Raw genomic sequence first — 15,308 nt, 5'->3', positions numbered from 1 at the left:
ACAAATCTTTAACAGAAGAAATGCTGGACAAGGAGATAAAACTCCATCCTACTCTGAAAATCATCTTTTTCACACTAAAGAGGGAAGAAAATAAGGAAAACAGCAAGTTTTTGTTGGGAGAAATTAGTAAATATTTAAATGGTAAAATGGGTAAACATATTTTGGCATATTTTGGAATTCACCAGGATTATTCTTTCTCTTTGGCAGACATCAGTTGCCAATGTCTGCCCAGTATCCCTGCCCCCAGCTTCTTCTTACAAAAAGCAGCCAAAGATTCCCACCCTCTTGGCCACAGGCACATGAGTAGAGCTGTGACCCAAGACAGACCACCCAGAGCCTTCCTTGGCATTTTAGGTATGACACTTAGGGAGAACAGCTCTCTTTTCTCTAGAGTCCTAAACTGGGGCTGGTAAGCCCAGAGATGCTGATGGCCAGATTTCTCACCGTCTGCAGGAAGCTTGTCCGCAACCCAAGATAAAGAGGATCAGCTCTTATTTACTTGAATTTCTGTCACTTGCATCTTAAAAAATTCCCATCTAGCACAGTCTCATTTTACACAGCGGGAGATGGAAGCCCACACAGGGGGAATAGCTGCCCAAGGTCACAGCACGGAGGCTCCAGGACTCTCACCCCCACAGGGCCCCCCTCCAGGTCCCTGGCACGGCCTGAGAGGCAGCCAGTGTCCTGTGACCAGCTCACCCCCAGGGATGAGTGACCGCAATCCTCCACATGCCCCTCCTCCCTCCCTCCATCCCTTCTCCTGCCCCCTCTGGTCTGACAGTCACCGGTGATGGAACAGATAACATCACCACTAGGAATTTGTGAAAAATGACCAAAACTGAGAATCCGGCCATTATCCTGAGCCCTGCATTTGGCTTGTACTAATCAACGCCTTTCCATTCCTTTAATAAAGAACTGGAGCGACTGAGACGCTGCATTTATCTAAACGGTGCTTGGCGCTTGTCTTCAGCCCTCTCTCTTGCTAAAAATCCCTAACTGCTTTGCAGACATCTCTCCCCTCGTGAGGAAGGCAAAACTGAGAGAGAACAACACAGAGATCTTTTCCCAGGTCCTCCTGGCCGGACAGAGAAGCCCTGGATTCAACAATGGCTTAAGCCCCAATTAACTGCTGTGGCTGGAGTCAGTTACTTCCTGCCCCGAAACTGTTTTCTTCACCTATAAAATGGGAAGTGCCTGAGAGTGTCCCGTGCCATCACGCATGTACGCCCCTAACGCAGGTCTTGGTGCACTGCAGGTCCTCAGCTGATGCTAATTTCTTCCTCTTTCCTGTCTCAGCTGATTAGGAAAAGAATGTTTCACATGATACACTAGGCTCCCTGCTCCTCCAGTAAGTTACATAGAATTATCATATCTTCTCATACATAAATATACATAAGACGAATGGTGTAACATTATTAGCATAATGAATATTCTAACTGTGGCTCTAACATTCAAGCTGGCACTAAACATTAATCCCCAGGGAATACCAGTTCCCACGGGTGTAATTACCAACCTGTGATGGGTGCACCAAAAGGACTGAACTTGTGAAATCAAGGAGCCATCACACTTTTCAAAACACAGGAGGGACTCTGTTACCACAGAGCATTACCATGCACACACACACACACTGCCCCTCTCCTATCATGCCACTCTGGTCTTATTTCTTTTTCTTATAATGTTACTACAGTGGCAGGTCAGATGAGTGCCATGATTTTAACCAGCACCACTAATGGAGAACTTCCACCAGGCTAGCTGCTGGCGGGGACACTTCCCCACGTTTCTCTAGAAACAGCCAATGAGGACGTTTAGTAACATACTCCCATTTTGTGCATGGGTATCTGAGATGTAGAGAAATTAACTAATAGGAACTATAGCCTAAACAAGAACTACCATTTCGACTGTGTTTCACGGATGACATTTCCAGAGCCACTGGCATGGGTGACAGTTAGCATTACTCCATTTGGCATGAGGCTGCAAACTCAGGCCTGGCAAATAATACTAATACTCAGCAAAGCTCCTACAGCTAAACACGGTGGGCCAGGGCCTAACCCAGGTCACTGCTCCCCGGGGCAGACTGAGATGCCGAGAAACCCCCCACGAGTCCAGGCTCATACAGATCCGTGTCAGGAAGCTGTGACTACACTTGGTGTTTCTGCAGTCCGGCAATTAATTTGACATAATTCCTATGGTTTTCTTGAAAAGAAATCCAGGGTCAGCTGGCTACCGAATGGAACCCCTTGAGTGCCCACTGCTGTTAAGCCAGAGCAAAGTCTGCTCCCTGGCACAGAGTTCTGTCCCCAGCACTGCCAGCATCCAGATTCTGGCCCGTAACTCAGATGGGAACAAATAAGGTCACAACCTAGGTTGGAAGAAGACATGGACAAAGGCAGAGGAAGGCGCAACAGATGAGGAAGCTGAGCTGAATGGAGACTGGCCCTGTCGATGAGCTTCAGCTGTGCCGGGGACCATGGCACACATATTGCCCTGTTGGAGTCACTAAGACAAAACGAGGGTACAAAGTGTACGAGGGCCACACAGAGTTCTGTGGGGGCGTCAGAGAAACTGGGATGAGAAGGAAGTCCTGGTTTCATCGTGGCTTCTGGGAAAATCAGGGGAGATGGTCCACAACAGGGGACATTTGGGAGCCCAAATTCTCCTTGTCCCAGGAGACACCAGACAGCTTCTGATTCTGTGGTGGCCCTGATTCTGCAGGTGTTAGCAGGAGGAAATCCAGAAGATTTCCCCCAAATCAGGGTCATCCTAGTGATCCTCTCCAGAGAGCCAATCCCTTCCTTCTCTGAGGATCCAGTGCTGAGGAGCAGGTGAGAGCAGAGATGGAGGAGGGGGCAGAAACCAGCTCCCACGGTGACCTTCCTCTAAGGTCAGAAGACAGTGGAGGCATTAGACGGCTGGGGTTCCCGTGGGCTCACTCTGGCCCAAGCATGGAAAACGAATGGGAGGTAAGCAGAACTGAAGGCCGAGAGACCTATCAGGTGATTTGGATACAAAATCCAAACAAGAGGCAATTCCAGAGGTGGAAGGACATGAAATTGATTAGACATGGTGACTGAATGGCACAGAGCATGAGGGAAGACAGAGGTAAGGGGCCCCCCAGGTACCGACCGGGGAAGCTGACTACTAACAAACCCCTTTTCAAGATCAGTCTGGAGAAACTGGCATAGAATCATGAGTCTCCTCATAAGACTTATTCCACGCCATTGATGACAATATGACACAGTGTTTTGCACTTCAATTCAACATCTCTTTGCTAATTTATATAACAACATCACATTTGCATTAAAAGTTCTTCCAGAAGAAAGGACAGTGGAGGTAGCAGGTGGGGATGAGGGTGTGTCCATGATCAATCCCTGGACCAGGAATAGGGAAGCTGTGCAGTTCACTGTGAGCAGGACCAGGTTGCCTGCCAAGCAAGGGTGGGCCCCACTCAACGGGAAGCAGCGTGCAGAGCAGGGCAGAGCCATGCCACTTGCAGAGCCCCAGATGTTCAAAATCAGATGATAATGGTAAAGGTCAGGTGTCAAGGGTCAGGCTTTAAGGGGGACCCACTGTGCACCAGGGACAAAGGAAGCTATCAGCAAAGGGCGTGGCAGCCATTCAAAACACCACCACAGTTCTGGAGTCTCCTTTGTGTGGTCCTCCCAACCTCTAAGCTCCCAGACTCAGACCCTAGGATTCTCATGTTTGGAAGGGCATGCACATCTAAACCACCCGATCAGGGCCACAGCCCAGGCTTTGTCTCACTTTCAGGGTTTGAACCAAGCACAGCTTGCCAATATTCCCACTTGTCCCCTGCAGTGTGCCTCAGCCATCCAGACACAAGGCCTAGCAGCTGACGTCTTAAGCAGATGGTGCACCTGCTCAATAAAAGGAAGTGGCCGCACCTGAGTGGGTGGGTGGCCGTGGGTCCTTGCTAGCTGAGTCTGTGTCCCACTGACAGTAAATAGAGGGACTTTGTGGGACAGTACACCTGTGAGCCTGAGCTTGGGCCTCCCTGGCAGCCACAAGAAGAGGGCTTTAACAACCACAGACACCAAAAGCACATTTCTCTCTCTATACCATGCCCTTGGCTATCCCCAAATCCATAATCCATCCTGCCATTGATCCATTAATTCACTCATTTATTCATGTATTCATAATTCATTCAATGCACATCATTGACAGGTGAAATTACTGATGCCGCCCCCAGCTTCAGGAGTGAGCCTGGGAGTCAGGCTTACACAAAGCACCTTATGTTCCCACAGGGCACAGGGCAGGGCCACGTACCATCAGAGCCAATCGGAGTGAAGCCAGGACATTTGCTGGAGCCATCCAGAAAGAGGGCCCCCCTGTCTGCCAGACCGTGAGGATGCAACCTGGAGCTGCTACGGGCTAAGCAGGTGATGGCCTGAAGCAAAGCCCCAGAGGAAACCAGACATGCAGAGAGCAAATGGGTCCTGATTACGCCTTGCCAGCCCAGCCTCTCCAGGCCCGAACTCCCAGGTCATTTTCATTAACCCAGCTACTGAAGCCCTTCCCCCATCCTATTTAAAATGTTAAGCCTGCTTTGATTGGGTTACCTCTGATCACATCCGGAAGAATCCTGATTAACAGATCACCTTCAAGGTTCAGTCCACGGCCCCTCCTCCACAGAACCTCTGGCCCTGGATAGGGTAGAAGCAGCCACCCGCATCACAGCTCTGTGACTCCGAGGACATGCCCCTTCATACTTTCTCTAATGCCTTCTGGAATACATTGAGTTCTTCAACCAGGTGGGTGTCTAATTTTATATTTTTCTGTGACTCCCACAGAGACTAACTTGGTGCCAAATAATAAATGCTTAATAAATATGACTGTCTGTGTTTACTATCTAGTGTGAGTTTAGATGCTCTGTATCTTTTCAATAGAATTTTCCCCAAAACAACCCTTTTCCACCCCTTTCCTGTTATAGGCAATATTCCTCATAACAGCCCTATTCATGCATTCAGTGGGTGCATATTTTCTAGAGTGCTTACTGCGTGCTGGGTACTGGTGACACAGGCGTCAGTAAGCCAGGGCTCTTGCCTAACTGGAGATGGAAACGTACAGAGAACAGATACATGCCACGCGTGTGAGAAAGAGAGGACGGAGGAGGGCACCCTGGGGGCCCCCAGGAGGAAGCGTCAGCTCTGCGACTTTGAACCACTGTCCACATGGCTCCCTGAGCAGTGTCAGGTGAGTGCTATTAAAGACAGGTGAAAATGTAAGGATTTATTTGTACACAGGAACATACATAGAAACCCATCTGCCAAGGCCTCCGGGAAACACTGCAACATGAAGTAAATCTGTAGATACAAGGAAAATAAGCACTCACATTACATCATAAATAAAGAAGTTTGGCAACTGTTCATAGCATCGGCAGCTTCTTAAACAGAGGTCACAAACTCCCGGCTCCCTTCACATTTGAATTTGAAAACCTACAAATGTAAGGGAAGACAGCAACATTGTATTTTCAAAGGAATCCTGCCCTGTGACCCCAGAAGTATATAATCTCAGCCTCCCAGGTTAAAGCAATCAGCATTGATATGCTGTTCCCCACACCCCAAAATCCTATTGCAAATTCATTCAACACATACTTACGAGACAGCTGTATATGCTAACAATATGCTTGATGATAATACAACAGTATTTGTTCCTAGAACTTAGAGTCTCGTGGCAGATCAGATCAGGAAACATTTTTGGTCACTTGCTGTCTTGCCAGTGGGTTTCAACTCCAGGCAAGTCCACTATAGATTCAATGTGACCAAAGAAATTGACAGCAAAACGTTCTTGAGGTGAAAGGGTTATACCCAACTTTATTTCCAGGTGGCAGGTCAGTCACTAGAATCCCGTTCACTCAGAGTGAGTCTGCAGGCAGCAAGTCAGTCTCTGCCTCTGGGCCCCTCTGTCCGCGCAGTCGTCCCGCACAGCTGTCCTCTGGGTCTCTGTCCTTGGCACTGCCACCACTCCAGCCTCTGCTCTGCTCTCCTGCAGCCTTGCAGTCCTGCCACCGTGTCACGCCCAGAGCACTCGGCAGAGCTCTTTTTATAGAGTCAACAGCCATGTATTGCCCACAGGTGTGCAGTGAGCTAGTCAACCATGGCCAGGTGAGAATCCTGGTCACAGGAACTCTCATTTTATCCACACTTGCTAAGCACTGTGGCTGCATTTATCATTTGTATAGAAAGCTACAGTGCCCGTGATAACCTCATAGTATAGTTATTGTGCATTATTTTACTAGGTATTTACAATATTTGCTTACCTAACACCCAGGGCCTCTCCTTTGGGGAAGGACCAGGCTGTGCTTTTAGGGTCCCCCCAAACCACTCTCAGGCTACATGGTGAGGGTTGGACTGGCAAACAGCCCCAACCCCCAGAGTGTGTGGAGAGGTCAGGCCTGGGCCACTGGAGCCCTCTGTCGCTTGGCACAGCAACTCAGTCAAAAGGGAATGCGACCCAACAGGCCAGTTAGAACCAGAGCATCAGCCTCCAGAACACTGGAGGAAAGTAGGAGACAGGAGTTTCCTTCCCCTGGCTTATCTGACCTCGGGGTTCATAGGCTGAGGCTTCCTGGGTCCTCCGCATGGAGAAAATGCACCTGAGCCCAAAACCCCGTGCCAGGGCACGTTGAATCCTGATGGTTCCATTTAACCCTTTCTCCAGTTCTGCCCGCTTGAGCCAGCTGGTCCTACCTTAAACTTTTCAATTGCATGAATCAACGAATTCCTTCTTTGGCTTAAGCTACAGAGAAGAATTTCTGTCTTATGATCAAATCATCCAAGTTAACAATGCACTGAATTAGCTCAACTCTGGGGTAACGGATTAAGGCAAGAACCACATACCTTTCTCTGGATTCTCCACTAACAAGGTGCTCCCTGGAGGGCCCACTCCGTGGCTCGTCAGCAAGGAGATGGCTACCATCTGGAGACTCTGCCGGTCATTCCCACGCTGGTCACCAGGAAGATCCACAGCTCTGCCCCAGGCGTCCCAGCACAGAGGGGACTGAACTCAGGGACCTGGTTCAAGTTGGGCCTCAGCTTTGTGACTTCTCCAAGCATGAGGGGTCTCTGGGAAACTCATAAGCTCAGATAAAACTCACAGGAGAATGATTAAAGCAGATGGTAATTTACTAATAACTCTAATAGCTGCCAGTCATTGAACAGTTACCATGAGACAGAAACTAAGCTACACATTTACACATCTCATCTCTATTGACATATAATAGGCTCAGGAAAGAAAAAAAATCCCTCATCCATCTTCACATTCAGCAAGGGTCATGAGAGCCCAGGAAGGCTTTCTAAGCAGCTGCCATCTGCTCATGCAGCTTAAACTTCAGGGCCCCTCCCCTGCATGGGTCCCTTGCAAGGCTCTGCATGTTCTCCTCCTAGACATGGGGTGGATAAAACGGAAGTTCCTGTGGCCGGGATTCTCACCTGGCCCTGTTGGCGGGCTCACTGCACACCTGTGGGCAATACCTTGCTACTGACTTTATATAAAGAGCTCTGCCCAGTGCTCTGGGAGACATGGTGGCAGGGCTGCAAGGCTGCAGGAGAGCAGAGCAGAGGCTGGAGTGGTGGCAGTGCCAAGGACAGAGGCCCAGAGGATGGCTGTGCAACCAGGGAGGCTCAGAGGCAGAGACCCGTTTGCTGCATGCAGACTTGCTCTGAATGAATTAATTAGATTTTAGTGACTGACCTGCCACCGTGGAAATAAAGTTGGGTTTAACCCTTTCATCCTGAGAACATTTTATTGTCGTTTCTTTAGTCATACTGAATCCATAGTGAACTTACCCGGGGCTGAAACCCACTGGCAAGACACATGGGGAGAAAGCAGCACCTCTAGCCCCATTCTGGAAGTGTGCAGCTTGGTCCCAGCCGGGGTGTCTCCCTCCTTGCAATGGGCATGAAAATAAGCTACAGGCTGCAGCCCTGTGGCCACACCAACCAGCCTATTGCAACAAGCCAGCCCTGGCTGCACACCCAGCCCTGTGTCTAACCGCTGGGAGGGATCTGGACAGCAGCTGTCCGTCCTGCTGGCTCTGCCCCGTGCTCAGCCTTAATGGCCAGCTCACCACCAATAGTGGGGATCAGATCAGGGGGTGCAGGGCCTGACTGAGCAGGGCCAGCCGCTAACGCACTACTGCACTAGCCCTTGTCCAGAGAGATGCAAAGCTGCCAAGGTGACCCCGGAAAGTCCCTCTGCAAACACAGCCCCAAGCTCTCACCACCAGCAGAGACTTACAGCTGAAAGACACTTCCCAGTGTCAATGATCCAAAACAAGGATCCATCAGCCACGCTGGGAGAAAGACTGAGTTCTCTTTCTACTGACTCAAAAGAAAATATTACAAAATTACTGTCTGATGAAGAGGCGAAGAATACAGAGCCGAAAACTTGAGGGGAAAATAGTCTTGCGGAGGGGTGTCAGGCAGTCAGCTGGCAGCATGCTCTTCCTCTGGCTTTTTGTATACAAAATCGTAGTTATGATTGTGGTATTTGCCACTTTTCGATTTACAGTTTGTGTTCTCCATTCTAAGTAAATTTTACCTTCTATCCCTAATTTGTATTCATCATTTTTAATTCTCTTTTTTAAGAGAACATCAAATCTATATAAGCTTTAGACTCCATGGAACCCAGATCCACTCCTGGCTTTAAGAAATCCTGGCCTGTCAAAAATAAGTCCCTATTTCCTATGCATCCCCTTTTTTTTTTTTTAAAGCCTGGTAAAGGAAATTATGCCTTACTAAACACTTATCAGGGTTTAGCCTAAGGAGATTTACTGCAGCTCCATAACTGGGATAGTCCTCTGCGCTTGCAAGAAGGCAAGACGTTGTCATGAACTGGACTGCGTCCCACAGAATTCATGTGGTGAAGTCCCAACCCCAGTACCTCTTGATGCAACCGTCATTGGTGATCAGGTCTTCAAGGAAGTAAATTAAAATTGAGGCCCTTTGGGTGAACCCTAATCCAGGATGCCTCGTGTCCTTACGGGAGACTAGGGCACACACGTACAGAGGGGTGAGCCTGTGAAGAAGCAAGGAGCGGGCAGCCATCGGCAGGCCCGGAAGAAAGGCCTCAGCAAGGCCACCCTGCCAGCGCCTCGAGCTCAGATGCCCGGCCTCTGGGACTAGGAGAGAAAAAAACGCCTGTTCTTTAAGCTGCCCAGTCAGTAGCATTTGTTACAGCAGCCCAAGCAGACTACAGACACCAGGGCAGATGAGCAAGGCTCAGAAGGAGAGGAATGGCCTGGAAGAAAGTTTACGGTATCCCAAGCTTTATCAAGAGCCAGACCTGAAGGACATCATCACCCACCAGCCGTGGCCCTGAACTGCTAATGTCACTCCTGGGCTCCAAGAACCAAACCTCAGGGGCAGCAGGCCTTCCCAACACCCCTCCCAGCCCTGCCCCCACCCCGCCTGACACCCAAGCCACTGGCTGGTCCGCACGCTCCTCAGCGGCTCTCTGTCCCAGCCTCCTGTTCCCACAGCCTCCCCCTGCCAATGGCTGAACTCCCAGACCAAGGCCACCTGGATCCTCCCAGCCTTTAGGCTCAGCCCCTCCAGTCCTCTCTGGGTAACCCCATGCCAGCGCCCAGCAACTTCCCCGTGAATCTCCAAGGCCAGTCTTCTGCCTGCACCCACCTCCTCCGCAACCTGCCCTCTCCATCCGTGCTTCCAGACCCCCTCCCTCCGTGGCCCCGGGGCCGTCTAGTCCCCTGCCACGGCCAAGCTGGGGCCATGCCAGCTCCCACTCGCCCTTGGCTGTTCAGTTCCCAGCTGCCAGTCACCACATACGATTTGAGTCCTGCCCAATCCTTTCATTCTCTGCTTAAAAAATCATCCCCAAAACAGAGGACACAAAAAAACACACAAAAAACCCAAATGTGCAAAAACACTGCAGAAAAACTGGTATAACTAAAATATTTAATGAATGAATGAAATGTCGCCAGTGGAGAGAACTGGTTGAATGGCACATACTTTATTTTAGGAGTGATCTCTGCATGCGTGTCATCCATGGCATGCACACCCTCTCCTCTGGGGAGGGGCCAGGCCTGGAGCCCATTCAGATGCTCTCTAGCTATGCAGTGAACTCTAGGACCCACCAGGGGCACCTGTTGGAAAAGCTCCTCATGGAGGCCCACAGGTGAGCAGGGCCGTTTGCTCAAGGGGACAGCAGCAGCCACACTGTAGATTGAAGGAGGCCTTGAGGCCACTGCACCCCGAACATCTCCCCACCAGAATTCCGCAGGAATGGAACCCCTGTCATGTGAACCCCAGGCGCCTGGCTCCTCATACCCAGCAGGAGGCTCAGCTCTGTGCCTGTGCTTCCCACCCAGCCTCCGGGGTCCCCAGAGCCAGGACACCAGGCGGCTGGAAGGCATGGCCAATGCAGGGGCACCTGCACCAACAGGAGGGCCTCCCCCTTTGACTTGCTTTCCCCCTTCTCTCCTGTCCTCTCCCACCTTCCCGAGGCACTTCAGAACTTCTCAGGCCTCCACATAGTAAGCACGCCAGTGACGGGCAGTCACAGAATGATGGGCAGGTCCGTCGGAGGGCCTGGTTGAGACTTAGTAAAAGGGGCCCAGACAAGGCAGGAAACAGAGCCAGGCAGCACCTAAGGGAGAATGTGGTAACCAGGATGGGAAGGGTTTTGCAAGTCCCTTGGCCATCCTGTCTGTTAACAAGTTGCCCACGCATGAGGCAAGACTGACCACCCCCTTCATTTGCCTACACTCTCCCCTCAACTGGGTCACCACACTGTGCTTAACCCAGCCAGCCCTCTGCTGTCTAGCACCATGATAGTTAAGCAATGAAACAATAGGAGCCTTTAGCGATTCGGACCCTTAGGAAAAGGAGGTAAAGAAGGATCTCCAAATATCTGCATTCATAGCTATACTGTAGCTTTGAAATATAAGAAATGAATATTTATTTTTTAAGAAGAAAATCTGTCAAAAGAATACAGCATTGAATAACTATGAGCTCTCTGCAGGGCTTTGCAAATCAGTAACACACCACCTCTCCCTTCTTTCCCCTTTTCTAAAACAATTTAACAAATATGTTGCTGCTAAATGCAAATGAGTCAGCATGCTGTTTGGCCACTGAAATGCAATCAAGTGACACTAAAAGTCACCTGCTCCCCTTTGGAGGGCCTAGAGCATTTCTACCTCCATAATGAGCAGAAGTGTACATGTAAGAGAAAAAAATATGTTGAGGTCACAGTTATGTGAAGCTCCTCATCCAGGTTCTTCAGGTAAGCAGATTACAGAAATCACATTTCATCCAAGGGTTGAGATTAATGCAATAAACTGAAATCAAATATGACAGGGAGAAATCAGACATGCTGATGTTGGCTAAACTAAGTGGACTTTCACTCCCCGAAGGACAAAGGACTCAAGTGATATTGAAGGAGGGTTACCTTCCCTTTTAAATAGTGAGATGAGGCACTCACAAACTGTTCCTTACAAAAGGCCACAGGTTTACTTTAGCACATGATGCTATTCATATTGAAACAGTTAAAATGCTGTTGATACTTAATAAATCTCTACAGTTTATGTAATTATATTAAATTGTTGTACTTCCTAGTCATGCTATTTTTAATTTTGATACCATAATCATGTCAATCACCCTAAGATCCTAATTTCACTAACTTTACACAGAGAATATTCCTGAAAATTTTATCATTAAGAATATGACATATTTAGCACCACCCAATGGTACAAAAGAGAGATGAGAATGGACCTTAATATTTGAATTATACAAAGAGATACTATTATAGTTGCGTATCAATGTATATATTTGGCAACATAAGACATTTTATGGATTTTTAGTATGTGGTGTCAATTTTCCAAAAAAATTGAAATTTTTGAAGTTTCGTGTAAAATCTACCAAAGTTGTATTTACATAGAAAATAAAACTACCTAAGTATAAGATTCACAGATCACATTATTTCTTCATATCAAAATATTTTTATAATAAAGTTAAATTTATAAACCAAATAAAATGATGTGCTTAACAGAAATTCTTGAATTACTAAGAAATACATGCCAAGAAGAATGCCAATATGTTACACATGAAAGATGCAAAATCATTTCCCATCTCTGAATTTCTCTATATTTAAGATACAAATATTTTTAAAATATGATGAAAACCTCCAGTGTTAACATAGCAAAGTAACAAGGATATTTCAAATCTCTTGCAAAACCAACCTGCAAGATTTGACAAAACTCAGAGGCATAGGTACACCAAACCGTAATATATAAGGGAAGGATGCAAAATGCAGTGACAGTCAAGCCAAAGAAGAGATTCCATGGCTGTACATTTTAGACAAGGCTGAGAGGATAAAGAAATTGGCATAATTTGAAGAGAAAATGCACCTCCCTTCTTGGGGACAGCAGGCAGAGGTGAGGAGTGGGCAGCTCCCATAATGCATTTGGCACAAAAGAATGATGGTATGTTGGGCTGGATGGGAAATCAATTAGACCCACCATATATACAGGAAGCAGTCTGTCAGTGAGGCAGGAAGCAGAAGAGAAACTCAGCATTTGGGGCAGAGTTGCTTCTGAATATTTCAGATGACTTTGAAAATAAAATCTGAAAAGAGTGATCCAAAGCACATGCCCTGTGTCCCATGAAGAATTCCTGCTAACATGTCCCTTCACTGAGTGGATCATGTAAATTGTCATATAAATATATCAAAATAAAAAACAAATGCTCATCTCCATATATGGCGAAGAGGAATTTTATGTGAGTTAACATCCATTTTCTTAAAATATTCTTAAATATAGGAAAAGGTGGGTGATTCTTTAATGTGATATCAAGATACAACATCTATAAAAAGAATGTCAACTGAGTATGTGTGTATGTACGCTCAGTTTGTGTACATGTGTCAACCCAAAGTTAGCACCATGCTTAATAGAGAAAAACTAGTAGCTTCCAACACAGTCAAGGAAAAGATAAGCAAGCCACTGTCTTGTTCCAGCAGTATTAGCCCAAGCAAACTGATAAGAGAAAAACATATGAAGTATGAAAGTTAGAAAGAGGAATTCATATTATATGACCTCTATCTTGGAGAATATGAGGGAATCTTTGAAAAACTGTCATAAACAGTAAATTAATTTAGTAAGATGGCCAGATGCAAATTGTATATTGAGAAATCAATTGCTTTAATAAGCAATGACTAGTTTGATGAGATTCAATGTATTACTATGACCCAAGCTCATGTTGAACTCCAGCTTATAACCTTAAGTAAAAATAGCAAAGTGCTGAACTATTGATACATAAGAAGTTACCATTTGTGTCCCACTTCCCTCAACAATAAACTATGTAGACACATATATATATATGCACAGAATACCTCCAGAATTTCCAAAGAAACACCTAATTCTGGCTGCCTCTGAGGAAGGGTATTTGATGACTGGGAATCAGAAGTGAAAGGGAATCTCACTTTTCATTCATTCCCTTCTTAGTTTTGAATGTTGTGTCATATGCATGTATGAACTATCCAAAATATAAATAAAATCTATTTTAACCAATATGAAGGGGATATATGCTTACTGGCAGTGTCTCCCATTTCATGATAACTTTTTAAGGATTTTGGTGTTTGGAGCCTTAAAATGCTCACAAAACATTCTGCATCTCAAAACTCTGTTGAGGAAAAGTGATAATCTGTCATTGTTATTTCCTTACAGCAACATTTAAAGTTGTTTTAAACAGAAAAACACGGTGTTGTTTTTAACCACAAAACATATTAGCATCATTGCATTGTGACGGTCTCACCCATTTTACAGAACTTTGCCTTCTTCAGAAGAGAGGTGGGGTTGTCCGCATGTCACCTGGCAGACCGATGGCAGGGACTCCAAGCCCAGCTCCGGCACCTGCCCAGCTGGTGACACTGAGCAAGTTCTTTGACTTCCTCATGCCCCTGACTCCCCAGCTATAAGATGAAAATGACAGCTTCCTTTTCCTAAGTCTGTTGGAAGGATTGAAGGAGTTAATTCATGTAAAACTGGAGAAGAGAGGCTAGCCCGTGGGCAGTGGTACAGAAACGAAGCCATGAGTATTTTTCAGATTGAGGATCTTGGTTCCGTTCTTTTGAAAATCTCCTAGGTCGCCTGCTGGGAAAGAATCTGCCCTTGGTGTGCGTGTGTTGCTTGAGTTTTTGGGTCCTGATTCCCTGCTTGTGGTTTCTTTGTGCGGGAAGGTCAGAACACTGAAAAGCCAGAAACCTCTGCTCCTCTGAGTTTGACACTGAGGGAACCCACAGTTTACAGACTTCTCATATTTTTAAATTCTCACTCTCAAAAGTAAAAACCACTGCTTTCTTCCATTGGGTCAGAGAGGCAGTAGATCATTTAGCAAAATTATTTGTCACCTTAGAAGAGTGTTACTGACTTTCATAGAGAAAGTTGGGCTACGGTAGAGCAGTATAAGCAAAATCTCATCCTTATCTCCAAGAGAGCCACTATTTATAGGCTACAGTGACGTTTCTGCTAAGTGCTCAAGGTTAAGAGAAGGAGATGAAGGGAATAAGAATTTAAAGGGTTAACTGAATTTTCCACAAACACAGCTCCATTCCGTGCTGGGGGATAGACCTAGTGGCTGTGCACACAGAAGGAATGCCGGGGGCTACACTGTCCTGCAACACCCAGTCTAACGCCTCCTGTACTGGATGAAAAATCAGTGTTTAAGACTGAAGGGGGCTGATTTCACATCATATCTGTGTTTTGGAAGATGCAACTTACCCAGATATTTTCTTTACAAATCCTGGTACCACCTGCATAGCTGAACTGAAACACCCTTTGCCACATGTTTGCCTAGAGAGGCCGCATTCAAGGTGAATCAAACTTCTCTCTCAACACAGCCCTTCCTCCAGCCCCTCCCCGGGTCGGCTGGAGCAGGCTGCCCCTCTCCTCCAGCCCATGGCTCCGCTCCCGGGGAATCTTCCCGCAGCCCTGACGCACCTCTTACCACGGCCCCTCTCTCCATGAGGCCCAAGCTCAAGGGCACAGACCACCTTGCCCTCAGTCCCTTTATTCTCAGCACCGGTACAATGCACTCCACAACAGATGCATATAATTCTCCAAAATTGTATTAGAAACAGAACATTTGTGTTCAACAGATTTTCTTTCAGAGTAAACAGAATAAAATCTCCAAGAACACCCAAAAATACAGTAATGGCATGCAGATGAAGTTCTCTGTCGTGAACTTTACTGTCAGTGGACTAGTAGGAATTCCCTTCTGTCCTTGAAAGAATGAACTTCAAAGTCATCCTGAAACCCTAGTGTGAAAATAAATGCA

General features: G+C 47.0%; 1 long non-coding RNA gene across 2 annotated transcripts in view; it reads right to left on the bottom strand.

The window, feature by feature from the left end:
- Positions 1-5,264: 5,264 nt before the first annotated feature.
- The window catches only part of LOC118973939 (uncharacterized), a 39,632-nt gene continuing 29,588 nt past the window's right edge, over positions 5,265-15,308 (bottom strand). For both annotated transcript variants that reach the window (XR_012122917.1, XR_012122916.1), the window contains one exon: positions 5,265-15,288. This is a non-coding gene — a long non-coding RNA (uncharacterized lncRNA). The remainder of the gene's footprint in view (positions 15,289-15,308) is intronic.

This window comes from Manis javanica, chromosome 1, assembly GCF_040802235.1.
Source record: "Manis javanica isolate MJ-LG chromosome 1, MJ_LKY, whole genome shotgun sequence".
In the NCBI taxonomy this organism is placed as follows: domain Eukaryota; kingdom Metazoa; phylum Chordata; class Mammalia; order Pholidota; family Manidae; genus Manis; species Manis javanica.
The sequence above is the reverse complement of the archived record's forward strand: the minus strand, read 5'-3'. Positions and strand labels throughout refer to the sequence as shown.